The following is a 19,755-nucleotide window of genomic DNA, read 5'->3' as shown; positions in this document are numbered from 1 at the left end:
TGTAGGGTTTTGGTGGAGACAAGCCCCATCCTTGTAACCGGGTCCGCCCCTATTGCAAATTCCTTATTCAGGCCTCAAATGCGCATGGCACTCTCTCACTTCAGAGCCCTGTCGTATTTCAAAGCAACAGTTCAGGGCCACATATGGGGTATCTCCGTACTCGGGAGAAATTGCGTTACAAATTTTGGGGGGATTTTTCTACCATTACCCTTTGTAGAAATGGTAAATTTGGCAAAAAAAAACTGCACTTGAGTGAAAAATTTTTTTTTTCATTTACACATCCGAATTTAACGAAAAGTCATCAAACACCTGTGGGGTGTTAAGGTTCAACGGACCCCTTGTTACGTGCCTTGAGGGGTGTAGTTTCCAAAATAATATGCCATGTGTTTTTTTTTTTGCTGTTCTGGCACCATAGGGGCTTCCTAAATGTGATATGCCCCCAAAAACCATTTCAGCAAAATTCACTCTCCAAAATCCCATTGTCGCTCCTTCCCTTCTGAGGCCTCTACTGCGCCCGCCGAACACTTGACATACACATATGAGGTATTTCCTTACTCGAGAGAAATTGGGTTACAAATTTTGTGGGGCTTTTTCTCCTATTACCCCTTGTAAAATTTCAACAACTGGGTCTACAAGAACATGCGAGTGTAAAAAATGAAGATTTTGAATTTTCTCCTTCACTTTGCTGCTATTCCTGTGAAACACCTAAAAGGTTAACAAACTTCTTTAATGTCATTTTGAATACTTTGAGGGGTGCATTTTTTATAATGGGGTAATTTATGGGGTATTTCTAATATGAAGGCCCTTCAAATCCACTTCAAAACTGAACTGGCCCCTGAAAAATTCCGATTTTAAAAATTTTGTGAATCAATATATAATTTATTTGAAATGTCTGTTTTCCTTACAAGCAGAGAGCTTCAAAGTTAGAAAAAATTTTTTCATCAAATTTGGGAATTTTTCACCAAGAAATGTTGCAAGTATCGCCAAAAATTTACCACTAACATAAAGTAGAATATGTCACGAAAAAACAATCTCGGAGTCAGAATGAAAAGTAAAAGCATCCCAGAGTTATTAATGCTTAAAGTGACAGTGGTCAGATGTGCAAAAAATGCTCCCGTCCTTAGGGTTATAGTGGGCTCCGTCCCCAAGGAGTTAAAATTCCTCACTGATCCCTGTCTGATTCATTTTAGTAAAAGTCAGTTTTTCCACGCTACTGGCTGACAATGTTGTTCGCTTCAGAATGGCCATGCTGCCTGCTGCGCTGATCACCCTCTCCGAAGCAACACTAGAGGGTGGACAAGACAGAACAGTGATGGCAAACTGTCCATGGTCTAATCTGTTGGGGTCTGTGCTCATGGTGTCTGTCAGAGAAAGCACACTGCTGAGGTAGCCTCAAGCTGGTTGTTAAGATGGTGATTCACATCCCTTTCATGACTCATGTCAGGGAAGAATACAGGATGCAGAAACTCGCCATCATGTGCTCAAACGTCAAGATGCCGCCACTGCTGCTGCTGATGCTCCTGCCTCTTTCTGGGATAATTCTGGCAGAGGTAGTGGAGTATTGACTCTGGAGAGCAGAGACTGGACCCCCGTTCAGAAGGAGTTTGTTGCTGGAAAGCCATGGCCAGCTGGATGCGTAAAGTCTCCTTATACAAATCCAATTGAGAGAAAAAATCCCCCATTTTGGGTTTACACCGAGGGTCTAAGATGGTGGCTATCCAGTACTTTTCTCTTCCCTTCAAGCCCACAATATTCATATTATTGTGCAAGCAGGAAAGCATACACCTAGCCATCGTTGCCAGATTTTCTGAGGGTCCAGCTTGTTCCAACTCCGACCCACACTGCCAGGGTTGTTCATGCTCCTCCTCATCCTCATCAGTGTCGCCTTGAGTAAGGTCCTCGTCACCTCTCTCTTCCATAGAGTCCATCTTCAAATCCTCATCAGGACCCACTACCTCCTCCTCATCTAACTCCCTTATTATCTGCTAATCCCTGATGTAAATCCCACTTGCTCCAAAAATCATCTTGCTGTTGCATGAGAAAGTCAGTCGACGCTTTGCGCTGCTGGTAGATGCGGTCCAACATGTGTAAGGTGGAATTCCATCATGTTGGAACGCCACAGATAAGGCGATGTTGGGGAACACCATTTTGGTGCTGTAGGTGAAGCAAGTCATGTTTAAAAGCATACGAACAGCTAAACCGGATGCAAATTTTCCTGCACTTAGACACCACTGGCTTCACACCTGGACAAGTTTTAAGAAACATTTGACCACAAGGTTTTGCACGTGTGCCAAACAAGGAGAGTGTGTCATGCCACCTACACACATTGCTTTGATGATATCTGTGCTGTTATATTGGTGATGATGTGTCCCAATGTCAGCGCACAACCTGTGAACCACTGTGAAAACTCTTGTTGCAGACAGAGTAGTAGCTCCTCCACTGTGTGGCTTTTCTCGCTCAGGCTTAGCAGGTGTAACAGCATTGCAGTGCTTGATTTGCAGCGATTAAAGAAGGGGGGGGGGAGTTAAGCTCTTCCTCGTGGGTTGCAAGATGTCCGTAGAGGAGGATGAGGAGGATAGGCGAGGGGTGTCCGCAGTTTAACCCGATCGCTGCAACCATGGAGGTGTTACAACTTCCTAACCTCATTGCGATGGAGCCACGTTCTGCAGGATGTTGACCTAGTGAGCCGTAAAAGACGAGTATTGCCACTGGCCGTAGCTACTACTCCACGTATCAACAGTGGCATGCACTGTTCTGCAAACAGACAATTCATAGAGTGGTCCAACCTCTCTGCCACATGATTTGCAAAATAATACTAGGTACACGCCACATGGGTTGGGCACACCCCATTAGTTGCCTGAAGGCCGTGGAGTCAACAAGATGGTATGGGAGGGCCTGTGCCACCAACAACTTGGCCAGGTAAGAATTGAGGCGCACTACAATAGGGTGACTGGGAGAATACTGTTGTCTGGAGGACATAGATTCCCCAATAGATAACTGATGAGATGGGGGAGGAGGTGGGCACGACACAGATGAGGCAAATTCCAAAAATGTGCTGCCTGTGGAAGAAGCCTGGCTGTTAGACAGTTGGGAGGGATCTGGAGGATCATCAGTAGCAGCAGCATTTTCCTCACATTTTGGGGTATCACAAATGTTCCACAAGGCCATGTTGTGATGCTCCATATGCCTGCAGAGAGACGCAGTCCCTATACTCTGACCCTGGCCACATTCTTTGTGCAGAGACAACACATTGCCATGTTCTCTGCTTCAAGTAAGGTGGATAAGAAGTTTCACACATCAGAATATCGGACAGAGACTGCACGATCTGACAGTGTCCCTCCTCAGGATGTTTTTTTCATTACAACCCAAACATGCAGCAGCCGCGCCATCACAAGCTCATCAGACCAGCAGCCCTACGCCTGTACGTTCACAGGTTGTCTTCCCCAACCTTGGCTATGCTCTTCTTCGCCCACACTACCACTACCCTTCTGCTCTGAACACATCAGCTCATGCCCAGGTGGTTCCCACGTCCTATCCAACACAACATCATTATCAACGTCAAACTCCTCATCCTCCACGCCACTCCTCTCTGCATGGACTTCTTGGGCTGCTTGCTACCCCTCAGAATAGCCACTTGACATCTTACAGTTTTACCACCATGAGTACCTCTACCGGTCTCGCTTGTGCTTTGCTCGACCACTGATTCGACATCTACCACCTCGCCAACACACTCCAAAGCTTGACTGTCCCCACACAACTCCTCCTCGTGGCTAGTGCTATCCTTCGGTGTAGCAGTAGGGGGGGGAGGCAAAGCCAGAGATGAGAAAGCACCTTTCCACATCCTCATGTGAGTGTAGACAAGAAGGAATCTTCAGAGTCTTCCTCCCCAGAAGTTGTATAACAGAAATATTCCAGTAACGCCGGATCGTCCTGTTAAACCACATAACCTCTCTCAGGCAGTAAGAACTTGGGATGGCTGACATGGCTGCCGCTACTACCAAACAACACCTTGCTGCTGTTGCTGCTACCTGAACTAGGACTGCCACGAACATTCTTACTGGCAGAGAAAAAGGTAGGGGTCTTCTGCCCTCTTCCCTGTCCACCAAATCCTTTTCCAGACATTTTTTGTGTTACCTTTATCTTTATTTGGGTGATTTTTACCAACCTAAGTTTAAAATCTAAGTTTCAACGCTTTGAACGCTTTTTGCATTGCAGAGATGACAGCACAATTATTACTGAAGGTGTTTGATGACTATATGGAATGCAACAGACCTCTATTTACACTACAGGCCAGATAGCAGATATGTATCATTTATCAACACGCTTTTTGACTCCCCGAGATTACTGCACAATGCATACTGATGGTGTTTGTAGAACTACATGGAATGCAACAGACCTCTATTAACACTACAGGCTAGATAGTAGATACGTATTATGTATCAACATGCTTTTTGACTGGCTGAAATGCGTACTGACAGTGTTTGCGGAACTATATAAAATGCAACAGAACTACAGGCTTGATACAGATCACTGGTTGAGGAACACTTTTCAATTCAGGTATTTGTAGGTATGAGCCTTGAAAAAGGCTTTGGATTTGTGGTAGCAATAAATGAGTCCTTCAGGGCTGTGAGATGTCCCCTTCTCTGCTGTATAGGAGCCTCTATAGCTTTCTTGTATGGGGATTGATTCCTGTTCACACACACACACACACACACCCCACAATATCTCACTTTCTAATCATATCTATTTATTTATTTATTTATCTATCTCTCCCTTTCTAATTTGTATCTCTATCTTTCTAACCACTAACTGTCCCTATGTCTGTCTCTCTCCCTTTCTCTGTCTCCTCTCTGCAGAAGTTCCGAGCACTGTGAACGCTGTGGGTGATGTCATTGCCCTTTTATCTGTGTCCCTGGCTGTGTCCTATTGGCCTTTGTGCTTGATTGACAAAGTAATCAGAAAATCACATGATAGACCTGGGTTATCATGTGATCTGCTGCTTTGCCTAGGTCATCTCACAGCCCACTCCCCACCCTGCTTGTTCCGCACGCCAAAAAACATGCTGGCTCAAGTAACCAGTAAAAGCTTGAGTGTTCAGAGAGCCGGAAAAATCCCCAAAATTGAGTCGAATCCGGGTTTGTTGGATTCGGCTTGCTCGTCTCTAGTCATAAGCCTTGGCTGATAAATTCTACAGATAAACTAAAGTATCATTGCATTTCAAATCTTAGCTATGTTTCCATGGTTTTTTCTTTTTCATTCTGTCAGAAAAATGAAGCATAGAACAGGCAGCAGAAATTTAAGGCATACCCTCTGATTTCTGTAATGTATGCCATTCACTATTGCCATGGATTCTGCCAAGATTAATTACTTAACTTATTAATCCCAAAATACAGTTGGAAACCATGCAATGAAGTGACATTTTACCTAACTCTTTTCTGTTAGACCTCTCTCCATTTTGAATAGGGAGATGAGAGGTAAGTCACTGCACCAGAGCTCTGGCAGCTGCTATCTGCCTGAATACAAAAAGATCAAGCATATTGAAATCCATTCTTACTCTGACATCTGCTGTCAAAGGGAAGTCGGGAGGTAACCCTATTAGATGGTTGGCTGATCCCTTGTAGATAGTTCCTCCTTGTAGGTAGGTCCACTCCATGGTCAGTTTTAAAGAAAAGCTGCATAAAATACTACAGCTAACAATAGATGCTATCTACAGCTGGTTTTGTCCCAAAAGCCTGTTTTGGAACAATAGAAAAAAAAAATTGGGGTTATAATAGAAAAAATGGGCACATACTACCCAGCCGTGCTTAATTGTAAAATTGATTGGTTTAAGTATTTGTATCGTTGGATGGTTTAATTTAGGTTTTCTGAGAAGATAATTCCAAGTAACAAAACTCTGAAAATTAATAACAACCCCAATCATATTAATGATAAAGGTGCCATGTAATTATTTTCTGAAGAATGGTCACTCATTTAGGGAGCAAACACTCATAAGTTCTCGCATGAGTAGGCTTTGGGGTCACTCATGATATTGTGTGACTGGACATATATTTAAATATGAGTTCATATTAACTATAAAAAATTAACCTCACAGGCTGACTAGACTCTGTATGTACATCATAGACATTGTAATAAGCAACAAGCTACAGATAAATTTCTAGACACAGGAAGACTTTTAATTAAACAATAATCAGATTAATCCACACCTAATATTACACATTCAGACTAGAAGGTAACATTGGGGAGAAGTGGTTAAAACTAAATGTTACATGTGAAGGAAGAAAAAAATGACATCATTTGAAAATTAGACTTGTGAGATGATGTGTTGAGTCTATTCCCTCTATATACATTGCAAATACTCTGCCTTGATATAAAATATATGCTACATAACTTACATTGTAAGAAGACCATTGTATCCACAAATCCTTCCTCCTTTACTGTCACTTGCCCAAAGTAGATAGATGTTCTGGCAATTGCAAGACATGTGGATAGATTAAAATGAATGTTCTCGCTAGTCCTGACCTTTCAATGCCAGCTGCAAGACAGAAATGCATTCCCTGTGGGATTTTATAGGAGGAGAATACACAACAGTTTCCTCCCTCCTAACTCAAAAAGCAGAATCCAGGAGAGCATGAGGCCATTTATAGGAACAGGATTTATACTCACATAGAAGTAGGTGCAATCAGCAGGAAGTAGTCTATTAGTCTGCTTTCTAATGTACATGTCTGCAAACAATATTTAACCTGAGCATCCTTATTATAAATGGGTGCAATAAATGGCGAGGAGTCATTTACATGCAAGTACTAACAGCGATTGTAGCTAAATATAGTCATAACTAATGGGACTGCATGAAAAATTATTTGGTGTACATGAGTATAAGATCTAATGATATTAAAACACATGATATAAAAACTAAAACCCATGGTTAAGAACCAGCACAAAACACATAAGTAGACTATGACTACATTCCAAAAGGATGACTTTAACCTCTTAAGGACGCAGGGCGTATGGGTACGCCCGTGGGAATTCCGGTCCCTGCTGCTCACGGGGTGGGGACCGGACCGGGTAGACTGCTGATATCTATCAGCAGGCACACAGTGAAAACCCCTGGGGACATTCACACAGGCAGGTTTACAGCGAGTTCTGCTGCAAGTTTGAGATGCAGCAAATTTTTCACCGCAGCTCAAACTCCCAGCGAGAAATTCACTGTAAACTCGACCTAAAAACACTACAAAAATGCTAAATTTTCTAAATTCTCATGAAATTTGGGGATTTTTCACCAAGAAAAGATGCAAATAACGCCGACAATTTACCACTATGTTAAAGTAGAATATGTCACGAAAAAAACAATCTCCGAATCAGAATAATCGGTTAAAGCATCCCAGAGTTATTAAGGCATAAAGTGACAGTGGTCAGAATTGCAAAAAAGGGTTGAGTCCTTAAGGTGAAAAAGGGCTGAGTCTGTAAGGGGTTAAAGACCCTGCTGTCCCCATTGATACTCTAAGTACATTAAACTCTACATTGATTATGTATTCTGTATAAGATATATGTATTGTACATTGTGTATAATAAAGGGCAATTATGTCTAAAAATTCCACTGGTTGGAGAATCTAGCTGGGAAAAGGTGGTCTGGAATATAGAAGAGCTGGAGAAAGAGTGGTCTGCCGGTTAGAAGTGCTAAGGAAAAATGGTCTTAAAACATAGTAAAGCTGTGGAAATAGTTGTCTAGTAGTACATAGAGTTGGGATAGGAGTGACCTAAAACATAGATAATGGTGCTGGAGAATAAGATGTACTAGGGAAGATGGTGTAATGGAATAGAGTAAAGCTGAGAAGAAGTTGTCTTGTACATACCCGAGTTGGGATGGAACGTGCCGGAACATAGCACAGCTGGGGAAGGAATGTCCTGCATCTGTAGCATAACCTTGTAGCATGTCTGAAGTTTGTTGTCTGTGATGCCAATTGTAAGCAGAAAATGGTCTAAATCTAAATTTTTGGCCACTTAAAATATTTAGTGTATGTATTTAGTGTATGCAAAAGATGAATAATGACTTATTGAGAACGTTACATACAGTAGCTGGCTTGTTATAGAATTGCTCCATCCAGGACTGATGACTGGTTACATTCACTAAAATACAGTATATAACAAATAATTTAACTTTCAATGTATCCTAAGTATAGGAAATCAATGGCCACAGAGCATTGCATGGTGTTGTGTCAGGGTGTGAAGTGTAGGGTAGATTCAGGGCAGATGTTATGTCCCAAGGGGCAGATGATATTAACCCCTTCTTGTCGTTACACCAGGGCGTGGTTTAGCCTTAAAGGGGTATTCCAGGCAAAAACTTTTTTTTATATATCAACTGGCTCCGGAAAGTTAAACAGATTTGTAAATTACTTCTATTAAAAAATCTTAATCCTTCCAATAGTTATTAGCTTCTGAAGTTTTCTGTCTAACTGCTCAATGATGATGTCACGTCCCGGGAGCTGTGCATGATGGGAGAATATCCCCATAGGAACTGCACAGCTCCCGGGACGTGAGTCATCAGAAAGCAGACAGAAAACAGCAACTCAACTTCAGAAGCTAATAACTATTGGAAGGATTAAGATTTTTTAATAGAAGTAATTTACAAATCTGTTTAACTTTCCGGAGCCAGTTGATATATAAAAAAAAGTTTTGGCCTGGAATACCCCTTTAACCCCCCGAAGGTAATACTGCTGATCCTGGGTTAGGCAGGGGCAATGAAGACACCAATGCCAGATTAAGTATAACGGCAGCTTTACTGAGGCAAGACAGGTGATATAGTTTTTGCAGTACAGCCAAATATCCCAGGTAGGTGACCAGTGACACAGGGGGACATCACAGGCTTGCTGGGACTTGCAGTAGTTAGACTGACTTTAGTGCAGGCCACGGTGACTACAGATGGACTTGACTTGACAGAGATGGTGACTGACAATAAGATGACTTGACTTACTGATGACTGACTTGTGGCTGCAGGACTTTATGCTTGAGGCCTCCAATGCTCTGGACACAGACACTGAGATGACTGCACTGGACCTCAGCATAAAGCAGAAGAGACAGAAGAGAGAGATTGCTGCCCCTCCCCTGGTTATATAGGGAGCTGTGCAAGGATCCCATAGGTCACTTGGGGGGGTCACCTGGTCACTGGAGCCCTCTGGGTAACAATCATGTGGTATAAATATTAAAGCAACAGTACAAACCTATACACATAATGGGGGTATGCTGCAGGGGAGCCCTGGGGACATGCAGGGACTCTGCCTGATAGGGCAGGAGGACAGTACGGGGCCACATCATCCCGTACTGGGATATCACAAACTCCCCCACTTGAATAAAGTTGCCCTCGACACCCAGTCCTGGAGGGCGGAGGAGAAAAATGGCCACAGGGGCCACGCATGCAGTCCTGGAGCATTACACACAATGTCCAGGCTTAACTTTAGTATGACCAATGAAACTAAAGAGTTCCTCTATAATGTCCATACACGCTCTGAAGACTAATAAACTTGTATGACTATTTTAGAAACATGACTCGATAACATTACACTTGACTATAATACACTTTATGCAACTGTTGACACAATATAAGATGGATTGGGCTGCCGGAGGCTTTTTACCCAATGCCTTGGCTACTGGGGCCCCTTTTCATAACTCACTTCTCTCCAGAACACTAGATATAAAATTTAGACTAGACATTTCTAGACATGTGTTACCTTTGACTGTTTGATACGTGGATAGCAGTTTACAGGTATACCTTCTGCCCAGGAAAGTGCCCTGAGCACAAGGACACAAGAGAAAGCATGGACTGTTTTATGGTTAGTGCTACAGCCCTAGTGAAATGAAGGATATGTGTACATGAATATATATCCACATCATCCCGTACTGGGACATCACAATGGCATCAGGTTGTTATCTGATTAAATCTGCATGTTCTGTGCAGCTTCCAGCCTCGCTGCATTGACCTTAATGTTCAGTAAGGCTCCAGAGGCAACTCAGAAAGCAGATCTGTATTTTAGTCTGTTTGTAATTTACATTTCCAGGACATAAATGCTCAAACCTGTTAATATCTTTAAACTGTAAATAAATCAATGTATCTCAACTTCTTTAACTGATAAAAAAACTGAAGAATATGGCTAGAGGTAAGCAGCTTCCACATTCCACCTATGGGAAAATCATCAATCTGCTTAATAATCCATGTATACAATTTATTATACTATCCACAGGCACTTCCCTTTTTTGATCATGTTTAGGTGTCAGTCAGTAAATCAATTGTCCCACAATACGGAAAGGGCGAGTCATTCTTGTCTCCTCCAGAGAGTAAAGGAGGCCATACATCTTCAACAGCTTTTTAGCTGAACATGGCAAATTGGCAAATTAGAGAGAAATTTCTACAGCACGGTGAACTAGCATGAAAATATCATAGCAATACACAAACAACTGGCTTTTGGGCCCCTGCACACACCTTTGAATTACTATTATTCCTATTAGGCTAAGTCTCCACTTTTTTTTTTTTTTTGCAAAACGCAAAGAAAAACGCCAACTCTGCCGCATGGCGTTTTTTTTGTCGCATTGCGTTTTTTCACTTTGGCGTTTTTTTAAACCTTTTGGCGTTTTTTCACCTTTTCTGCGTTTTTTTACGCTCTTTGGCGTTTTGAAAAAAACGCTGTAGTTCCCTCAAACCGGCGTTTTTTGTCAAAATCGTGGCGTTTTGCTCCAATAGAAGTCTATGGGAGTGAGAAAACACCAAGAAAAACGCTATCTGGATTCTAACTTTGGCGTTTTTGCAGGCGGTTTTTAATCGTTTTTGGACTTTAGCGATCCAAAAAAGTGATGTAGATAGCTGTTTTTAATAACATTTCGTAGGGTACCATTAAAAAATTTTTTTCTAAAATATACAGTAGTGAAGGGAAAAATTGTATATAACTAAATGTATATTATTGAAAAAAAAAAACTATTACTTTTTAAACAGGGATCAATTTATGTGTTCGGGAAATAAAAATGTAGCCGACTATTATAAAAATGTATTGTGTGTGTGTTTTTTCACTTTTTTGCTTTATTTTTTAAATTTTTTTTTGTTAGGACTACTATTCCCAGCATGGAACACACTGTTCCATGATGGGAGTAGTACTACCTGTACAAATAGACAGATCGCCCGCTGCGATCTTTCTGTACAATATATAGATGCGGCGGCCGCTCTTCTATGGTCCCCTGCCCTGACATATATTTACACTTATTCATATTTCCCACAGAGCTGTGATTGGCTGTGATACTCAGAAGAGATTGGGTTACAAATTTTGGGGGGCATTTTCTCCCATTACCTTTTGTAAAAATGGTAAATTTGGGGAAAAAAAACTGCAAAGCTTTTTTTTTTTCATATACCCAACCGACTTTAATGAAAAGTCGTCAAACACCTCTGAGGTGTTAAGGCTCACTGGACCCCTTTTTACATGCCTTTAGGGGTTTAGTTTCCAAAGTGGTATGCCATGTGGGTTTTTTTCTGCTGTTATGGCTTCCTAAATGCGACATGCCCCCAAAAACCATTTCAGCAAAATTCACTCTCCAAAATCCCTTTGTCGCTCCTTCCCTTCTGAGCCCTCTACTGCGCCCGCTGAACACTTGACATACACATATGAAGTATTTCCTTACTCGCAAGAAATTGGGTTACAAATTTTGTGGGAACTTTTTCTCCTATTACCCCTTGCAAAAATTCAAAAACTGGGTCTACAAGAACATGCGAGTGTACAAAATGAAGATTTTGAATTTTCTCCTTCACTTTGCTGCTATTCCAGTGAAACACCTAAAGGGTTAACACACTTACTGAATGTCAATTTGAATACTTTGAGGGGTGCGGTTTTTATAATGGGTCATTTGTGGGGTATTTCTAATATGAAGGCCCTTCAAACCTACTTAAAAACTGAACTGTTCCCTGAAAAATTCCGATTTTGAAAAATTTGTGAAAACTTGGAAAATTGCTGCTGAACTTCGAAGCCCTCTGATGTCTTCCAAAAGTAAAAACATGTCAACTTTATGATGCCAACATAAAGTAGACATATTGCATATGTGAATCAATATATAATTTAATTTATTTGGTATGTCTATTTTCCTTACAAGCAGAGAGCTTCAAAGTTAGAAAAATGCAAACTTTTCAATTTTTTCATCAAATTTAGGAATTTTTGACCAAGAAATGATGCAAGTATCGACGAAAATTTACCACTAACATGAAGTAGAATATGTCATGAAAAAACTCTCTCGGAATCAGAATGAAAGGTTAAAGCATCCCAGAGTTATTAATGCTTAAAGTGACAGTGGTCAGATGTGCAAAAAATGGCTGGGTCCTACACTGAAAATTGGCTGGGTCCTTAAGGGGTTAAAATGCTAAGCTTGAGCAATGATCTTAAGATCCATGACCACAATGGGTGGCCCAGGCCAATACAATATAAATAGTTAATCAATATCTCTTTAATTCTCTTGAACCATCTGTGGTCAAACAAGCAGATGGTTACTAACAGTATGCTTCAGACCACTAATTTGCAGAGGCTTCTTCACATTCCCATTGTCTTCTCAACATGTTAGTAGTGTACAATCGCTGAATGCAATATCCACTAACCCCCATCACCTAACACGGGCCATACACGGGCAATTTTGCCCTCAGTTCAAGTGGTTTCTGTCAGGATTTTTGGTTAGTGGCTAGATGAAAGTGTACTCAGTGACATTCCTCATAGTGATAAAGCACAGATATAAAGTAGGGGGTCCCAGACTTCTACCACAACAGGAAATTGCAAATATTCAGTGTGAAATCACCCTTACTATTGAAACCTTAAATTTAACATAATGTATATAATTTGTGCAGATTTCAAATTCCAATAGTCATAATCATGAGAGTAGTTTTGTCTCCAAAAGTAGCCATACAATAATAATCACTGAACAAAACTGCAGGGTTAGTGGGAATAACCAACACTACTCCAAGAAACATGCAATAGTCACAAACAATTATATATACAGGAAGAGACTATCACTACTTCCAAGAGACCATTCCCAACGTACGTTTCTGCCTCTAATGTATGTAACTGTGTACTTAGGGACGTCTTCAGGAGAAATGGTAACTTAGGGACTATACATGCATGTGATAATAATGAATTACTGCACGAACAATAGTTAGAATATTTACTGGAGGGGCCGTGGGACCCCATATGTGGATGTAAAGTGCTCTGCGGGCGCACTACAGGGCTTTTTAAGAGATAATTTGGCTGAAATTGTATGCCATGTGTGTTTACAAAGCCCCCATACTACCAGAACAGTGGAACCCCCCCCCCATGTGACCCCATTTTGGAAACGACACCCCTCACAGAATTTAATAAGGGGTACAGTTAGCATTGACACCCCACTGGCGTTTGACAGATTTTTTGAACAGTGAGCTGTGCAAATGAAAAATTACATTTTTCATTTTCAAGGACCACTGTTCCAAAAATCTGTCAGACACCTGTGGGGTGTAAATGCTCACTGTACCCCTTATTACATTCCGTGAGGGGTGTAGTTTCCAAAATGGGGTTGCATGTGTGTGTGTGTGTGGGGGGGGGGGGGGGGGGTTCCACAGCTCCGGCACCATTGGGGCTTTGTAAATGCACATGGCATACAATTCCAGCCAAATTCTCTCTCAAAAAGCCCAATGGCTCTCCTTCTCTTCTGAGCCCTGCAGTGTACCCACAGAGTACTTTACATCCACGTACATCCATGTACATCCATGTACATCGTGCGCTCTCATTTATGAGCCATGTTGTACGGCAGTATTTCCCAAACAGGGTGCCTCCAGCTGTTGCAAAACTCCCAGCATGCCTGAACAGTCAATGGCTGTCCGGCAATACTGGGAGTTATTTTGCAACAGCTGGATGCTCTGTTTTGGAAACACTGCCGTATGAGACGTTTTACATTTTTATTGGGGGGTGGGGCAGTGTAGGGGGTGTAGTGTTTTACCCTTTATTTTGTTTAGATGTAGTGTTGTGTAGTGTTTTTAGGGTACATTCACACGGGCTGGGGTTCACAGTAGGGAACGACCGATTATCGGATTGGCCGATATCATCGACCGATATTCACGATTTGGTAAGTTAACGGTATCGGCATCTAACCTTGCCGATAATGCGGATAATGCATCCAGCGCGTGTGCCCCCAATCTGTCTTGAAGTCTCGCTGCTCCGCACAGCAAAACAAGGTGTGCGCACTAGGCGCACAAATCGCGGGACTTCTGGAGAGGAGCTGAAATCCCGGCCCTGAAGTAGTGCTGTCTGGAGGAGTGGCTTTAGTCAGTTACATGTGCCGACCAAGTCTGCTCTGCCACTTGTGTGCCAGCCCAGTTGGATCGCTTGGTTTGCCACCTTTTCTGGTCTACTAAAAAGGTCATTTTCTGTTCTTTTATCTAATACTATGTAATGTATGTTGTTTATTGGTAGAGATGTCCCCATACCGATACTAATATCGGTATCGGGGCAGATACTTGGCATTTGCATGGTATCAGGGAATCGTTTAATGTCCCCGATACAATGTCCGATACCTGCTGCTGTGCAGTCTGGCTCCGCTGTCCCATTCTCCCGTACGCATCATGGTGTCCTATGAAGGAGCATGTGACACATACGTCACTCCACCTCCTCCCCTGTGCAAAGCGTAACGCTATGGAGGAAGCAGAGTGACGTGAATGTCACTTGCGCCTCTATAGGACGCTGTGACACGATCGGGAGAACGGGACAGTGGAGCGGCAACACCCGAGGACAGTCGCAGGTGAACACTGTCTACAAGGGGGGGCCTGCTGTCTACAAGGGGGGGGGGGGCGCTGCTGTCTACAAGGAGGGGCCTGCTGTCTACAAGGGAGACAAGAGGGGCTGCTGTCTACAAAGTGGGGGGCTGCTGTCTACAAAGGGTGGGCACTGTCTACAAGGGGGGGTCCGTGTCTACAAGGAGGGAGCCCACTGTCTACAAGGGGGGGGGGGCCTGCTGTCTGTAAGGGGGAAAAGAGGGAGCAATGACTACAAGGGGGGCCTGTTGTCTACAAGAGGAACACGAGGGGCGCTGTCTACAAGGGGGACAAAAGGGGTGCTGTCTACAAGGGGGGGCTGCGGTCTACAGGGGGGCTGCTACTAATGTCTGCAACTATCTATGCTACCTACAAGGGGCTACTACCTACTATTAAGGGCAATCTTACAGCAGAGTCACCTGCACTAACTTCAATTTATAGGTAGATAGTGCAGGTGACCCAGTTTCTACCGCTTCTCACCATGTGAACATCAGCGCAATCGCTCCGGAGACATTGGTCTTGCCGCCAAAGCAAATTCCCTGTTCTGTCCAATGGAGAAGAAAGAAATCTTGGCTCATACTACAGCAGCCGCCTCCATTGTACACAACAAGGAAACCACATATTACATGGTAAGCAGCACCAGAGACCAGGTCACCCTGGTGTCAGATTACCTTTAATATAAAAGATTGGTATCGGCGAGTACTAGAATTAAAGTATCGGTACTCTTACTCGGTCTTAAAAAAATGGTATTGGGACATCCCTATTTATTGGAGAGGTCAGCGAGGTGGGGGAGGGGTGGTAGAGGTGGTCAGATGTCGGATGGCACACTAATTAACTACTATATCACAATAAAGACCTAACTAATATATATATTAGTTAGGTCTTTATATATATATATATTGGCACTTTTGCATCTTAAATTATAATTGATCCCTTAGTTGTAAGTTGAAGTCAGTGAGGAGGGGGAGGGGTGGTGGTGGAAATTGTCGTTTGGCACTAGTATATTCTAAATGTTAATTATAAATTGACTACCAACTAAGGGCTTTATTAATTTATCATTTACATTTATAACATACAAGTGCAAATGTTGCCAAATGCCAATTTCCACTCCCCCCTCCCCCCACCTCACTAACAAAGCAATTAGTTGGTAGCCAGTGAGGGGGTGGGGGTAGTAGTGATGGTGGTGGTAATTGGCATTTGGCACTAGTATATTATAAAAAATGTAAAATATAAAGTAATAAAACCCTTAGTTGGTAGTCAGTGGGGTGAGGGAAGGGGGTGGTGGTGGATATTGGCATTTGGCAGTGGCACTGTATTATAAATTATAATAAATTAGCAAGCAGTCTTTGGTAGTCAGTGAGGGGGGGGGGAGGGGTGGTGGCGCTGCTGGATATGGTACTATAGTATATATTATAGTAAAGCTCTGGGTGTAATTGTTTGCATTAGATTATTATAAATGATATAATAAAGCCCTTGGGTAATATATTGGCACTATAAAAATGATAAAGAACTAGGGAGATGGGTAGTATACTAAAATGCTCCCATGCCAAATACTGTGCAAATTATTAAGTATTACATTCACAAGGAATTCATTATACTTTATCAATATGGCATTTCATTTGTATAAGTATTATAAAGTCCAGTACTGCTTGAAATCAGTTCCAATTTAAGGTCAGATAAAAAAATACTACTACTACAACTAGAACTCAGTATTAGCACCAAACTAACGGCAGAAGGTGAGACTGATGTTTCTGTCTGATATCAACCAGAGCTACAACCTGTCAACCACCACAGTGCTCTTTGTAACATTCAATACTTACCTTCACAGCACTCCTATGTCCAGCCACCAGCCAAAGAGGCTTTACGTCGTCATCATCATCATCACCACCACCCCTCGCTGCTGTGAGCCGAGCGACAGAAGCATCCAGAGCACAGATCAAGGTAGAGGAGAAAGTGAGTTTGGGGACAACTGACTATTGCTAGTAAATAATATTGAAATGATTTCAGCAAAAATATTTCCTCCACACACAGATAGCATTATTATTACGGTAATATAGGTCTGTGTTTAGAGAAAATATTTTAGCTGAAATCATTTTAATATATTATATAGTCTAGTCTACCCCTCTGCTATGCGTATTAAATTTAAAGGGGTTATCCAGGAAAAAAAACGTTTTTTATATATCAACTGGCTCCAGAAAGTTAAACAGATTTGTAAATTACTTCTATTAAAAAATCTTAATCCTTTCAGTACTTATGAGCTTCTGAAGTTAAGGTTGTTCTTTTCTGTATAAATCCTCTCTGATGACACCTGTCTCGGGAACCGCCCAGTTTACAAGAGGTTTGCTATGGGAATTTGCTTCTAAACTGGGCGTTTCCCGAGACAGGTGTCATCAGAGATTACTTAGAGAGAAAAGAACAACCTTAACTTCAGAAGCTCATAAGTACTGAAAGGATTAAGATTTTTTAATAGAAGTAATTTACAAATCTGTTTAACTTTCTGAAACCAGTTGATATATAAAAAAAAAGTTTTTTCCTGGAATACCCCTTTAATTCATTAATGCCACATTTCATTTTCAAATCACCCCATAATATTAAATGCAATAAAATCACGCACACCAATGATACTATTATAGCATTGTGGTCAGTGATTTTCTTCATGCAATTAATATAAAGTAGTAATAAAGTCAACACAAGCATTTATATATATATATATATATATATATATATATATATATATATATATATATATATAAAACTATATTTTACTTAACACCCCCCCCCCCCTTATCCACATATTTCTTAGCTAAGTATGATTATAGGTGCTTTTAGCTTTGTGAAATGTAAAGTTTGTCAGTGTATTGTTTGTGTGCTGTGTGCACGCTTTCCTTAGGGTGCATTCACATCACGACTTTACCATCCTACTCCTTCTCACGATTTTTGACTTTGAAATTGTACAAATCTGCACACCAAGTTGTATCCATTGAATTCCATTAATTAATGATAGAAAACAAATGCATCAGTTTTGATCCGCATCCAATTTTGCAGGATTTAAGATCGGAGTTAAAATCGTGGTTGACCACGATTATTCGTCCAGATTCTAAATCTGATCAAAATCGTGTCCGATTTTTTTTTATTATTGATGTCTATGTAAATCGCATGGAATCGTGTGACTGTGCAATTCTATTAGATTAATCGCACAAGATTTTTTAGTACGCATGCACAGTAGACTTCAAAAACACATACACTTAACTTTATTGCTATTGGCATGCATATTAATTTTAAAAACAGGATCAGATTTTTATTGAAAATCGGATGGAATTTTCATCTGTATGATTTTTGGATACGATTTTAAAATCGTATAGCAAAGAAATTTTTACATACGATTGTATACAATTTTTTGCTATCCGATTTCGTCCGATTTTACGGTCCCATAATCGGATGGTTAAACCATGATGTGAACCTAGCCTTAATCTGTACTGCTCCAATAAGTAAAAGGCTAATAGCATCCCATGTACTGGCCGGGTGAGCATGGCAGGAGTATGACTGCTGATAACATTTACACTCCTATTAGCATCAGTAACAGCCAGGTACATGCTGGGATCTCATATTCATATTAATATTGATATTGTTTTTTTCTTTCTTCATCCACAACTTACTCTAAACCTCACTGTAGCTTGTTGTAACCCTCTTCTTTCAATGCAGATGGATGCACAAAGAAAAAGTAAAAGTATAGTTTGGGACTATTTTAGTCAACCCTCCCCAGGACAGGCAAAGTGCAACACATGCAAAACCAATGTGAGAATGGGATATGCAACTGCAAAAACAGAGAATACATCAAATTTTTGGACCCATCTAAGAATTCATCATGTTGAATTATTTAATGAAGCACAGAAAACAAAAGAAAAGGAATCATGTGAAACACCAACTCTATTCCAGACAAACATAAAAGACCTATTTCAGACACACAAAAAGTGGCAAAAATCCAATGAAAGATCCCAACTTCTGGACAGAGCAATCACAGTGATGATGGTTACGGATAACCAGCCATTTACAATGTGTCTGACTCTAGCTTTAAGCGCTTGATGTTCATAGTTGAGCCAAGGTACACACTGAAAAATTAGAAGTTTTACAGGGAAAACTTTTATTAGGGAAGGGGTTAAATGACCTTTATTAACACCTTTTTTTTAAAACTTTTTTTGCAGTGTTATCGGCGCTTGACTGCTGCTGCCTGGATCTCTGGCACGGAGCAGTCATTCGTCGATCGGACACCGAGGAGGCAGGTAAGGGCCCTCCCGGTGTCCTGTAAGCCGTTCAGGGACGCCGCGATTTCACTGCGGCGGTCCCGAACAGCCCGACTGACTAGCCGGGATAGTTTCACTTTCACTTTAGAAGCGGCGATCAACTTTGACCGCCACTTCTAAAGGGTTAATACCGCAAAGGGTTAATACCGCAAATGTAGCTTAATGAAGCGGTTTTGGTGCCTTGCTCATATACACTGTCCCTTTAATATAATTGCCTATGTCATTGCTGCTCATTTTACTAAGATTTTATCTAAGTATGGACTATGGTGGAGATTTATCAAAACCTGTGTAGAGGAAAACTTGCCCAGTTACCCATAGCAACCAATCAGATTGCTTCTTTCATTTTTCTCAGGCCTTCATAAAAATGAAAGCAGCAAGCTGATTGGTTGCTATGGGCAACTGGGCAGGTTTTCCTCTGCACAGGTTTTGATAAATCTCCCCCTATGTGACTATATGCCATTGAACATATTTTTGTTTTGTTTTGTTCTTGTTACCTTTTGACTGATATTTATTTAAAAGACACAAGTGGTCCAATTTGTTGTATTTGACCACATCACCATTGTTTTGCTGCAATCTGACTGGTATGTTTCAGTATTATTTATGTTTATTTACCAATGAAAAAAAAGATATTTTTCCCCAAAAATTAAAATGCACCAAATATCG

The 19,755-nt window shown here is 41.3% G+C and overlaps 1 protein-coding gene across 23 annotated transcripts in view; it reads right to left on the bottom strand.

The window, feature by feature from the left end:
• The window catches only part of RIMBP2 (RIMS binding protein 2), a 970,948-nt gene that overhangs the window by 534,601 nt on the left and 416,592 nt on the right, over positions 1-19,755 (bottom strand). Inside the window, exon 1 of one of the 23 annotated variants that reach the window (XM_056533457.1) lies at positions 6,393-6,514. The exons of the other annotated variants lie outside the window; for them this stretch is intronic. The gene's annotated coding sequence lies outside the window, so the exon portion shown is untranslated. Of the gene's footprint in view, positions 1-6,392; positions 6,515-19,755 lie in introns of those variants that run through there. 23 annotated transcript variants of the gene reach the window in all.

Source organism: Hyla sarda, chromosome 1 (genome assembly GCF_029499605.1).
Source record: "Hyla sarda isolate aHylSar1 chromosome 1, aHylSar1.hap1, whole genome shotgun sequence".
In the NCBI taxonomy this organism is placed as follows: Eukaryota; Metazoa; Chordata; class Amphibia; order Anura; family Hylidae; genus Hyla; species Hyla sarda.
The sequence above is the reverse complement of the archived record's forward strand: the minus strand, read 5'-3'. Positions and strand labels throughout refer to the sequence as shown.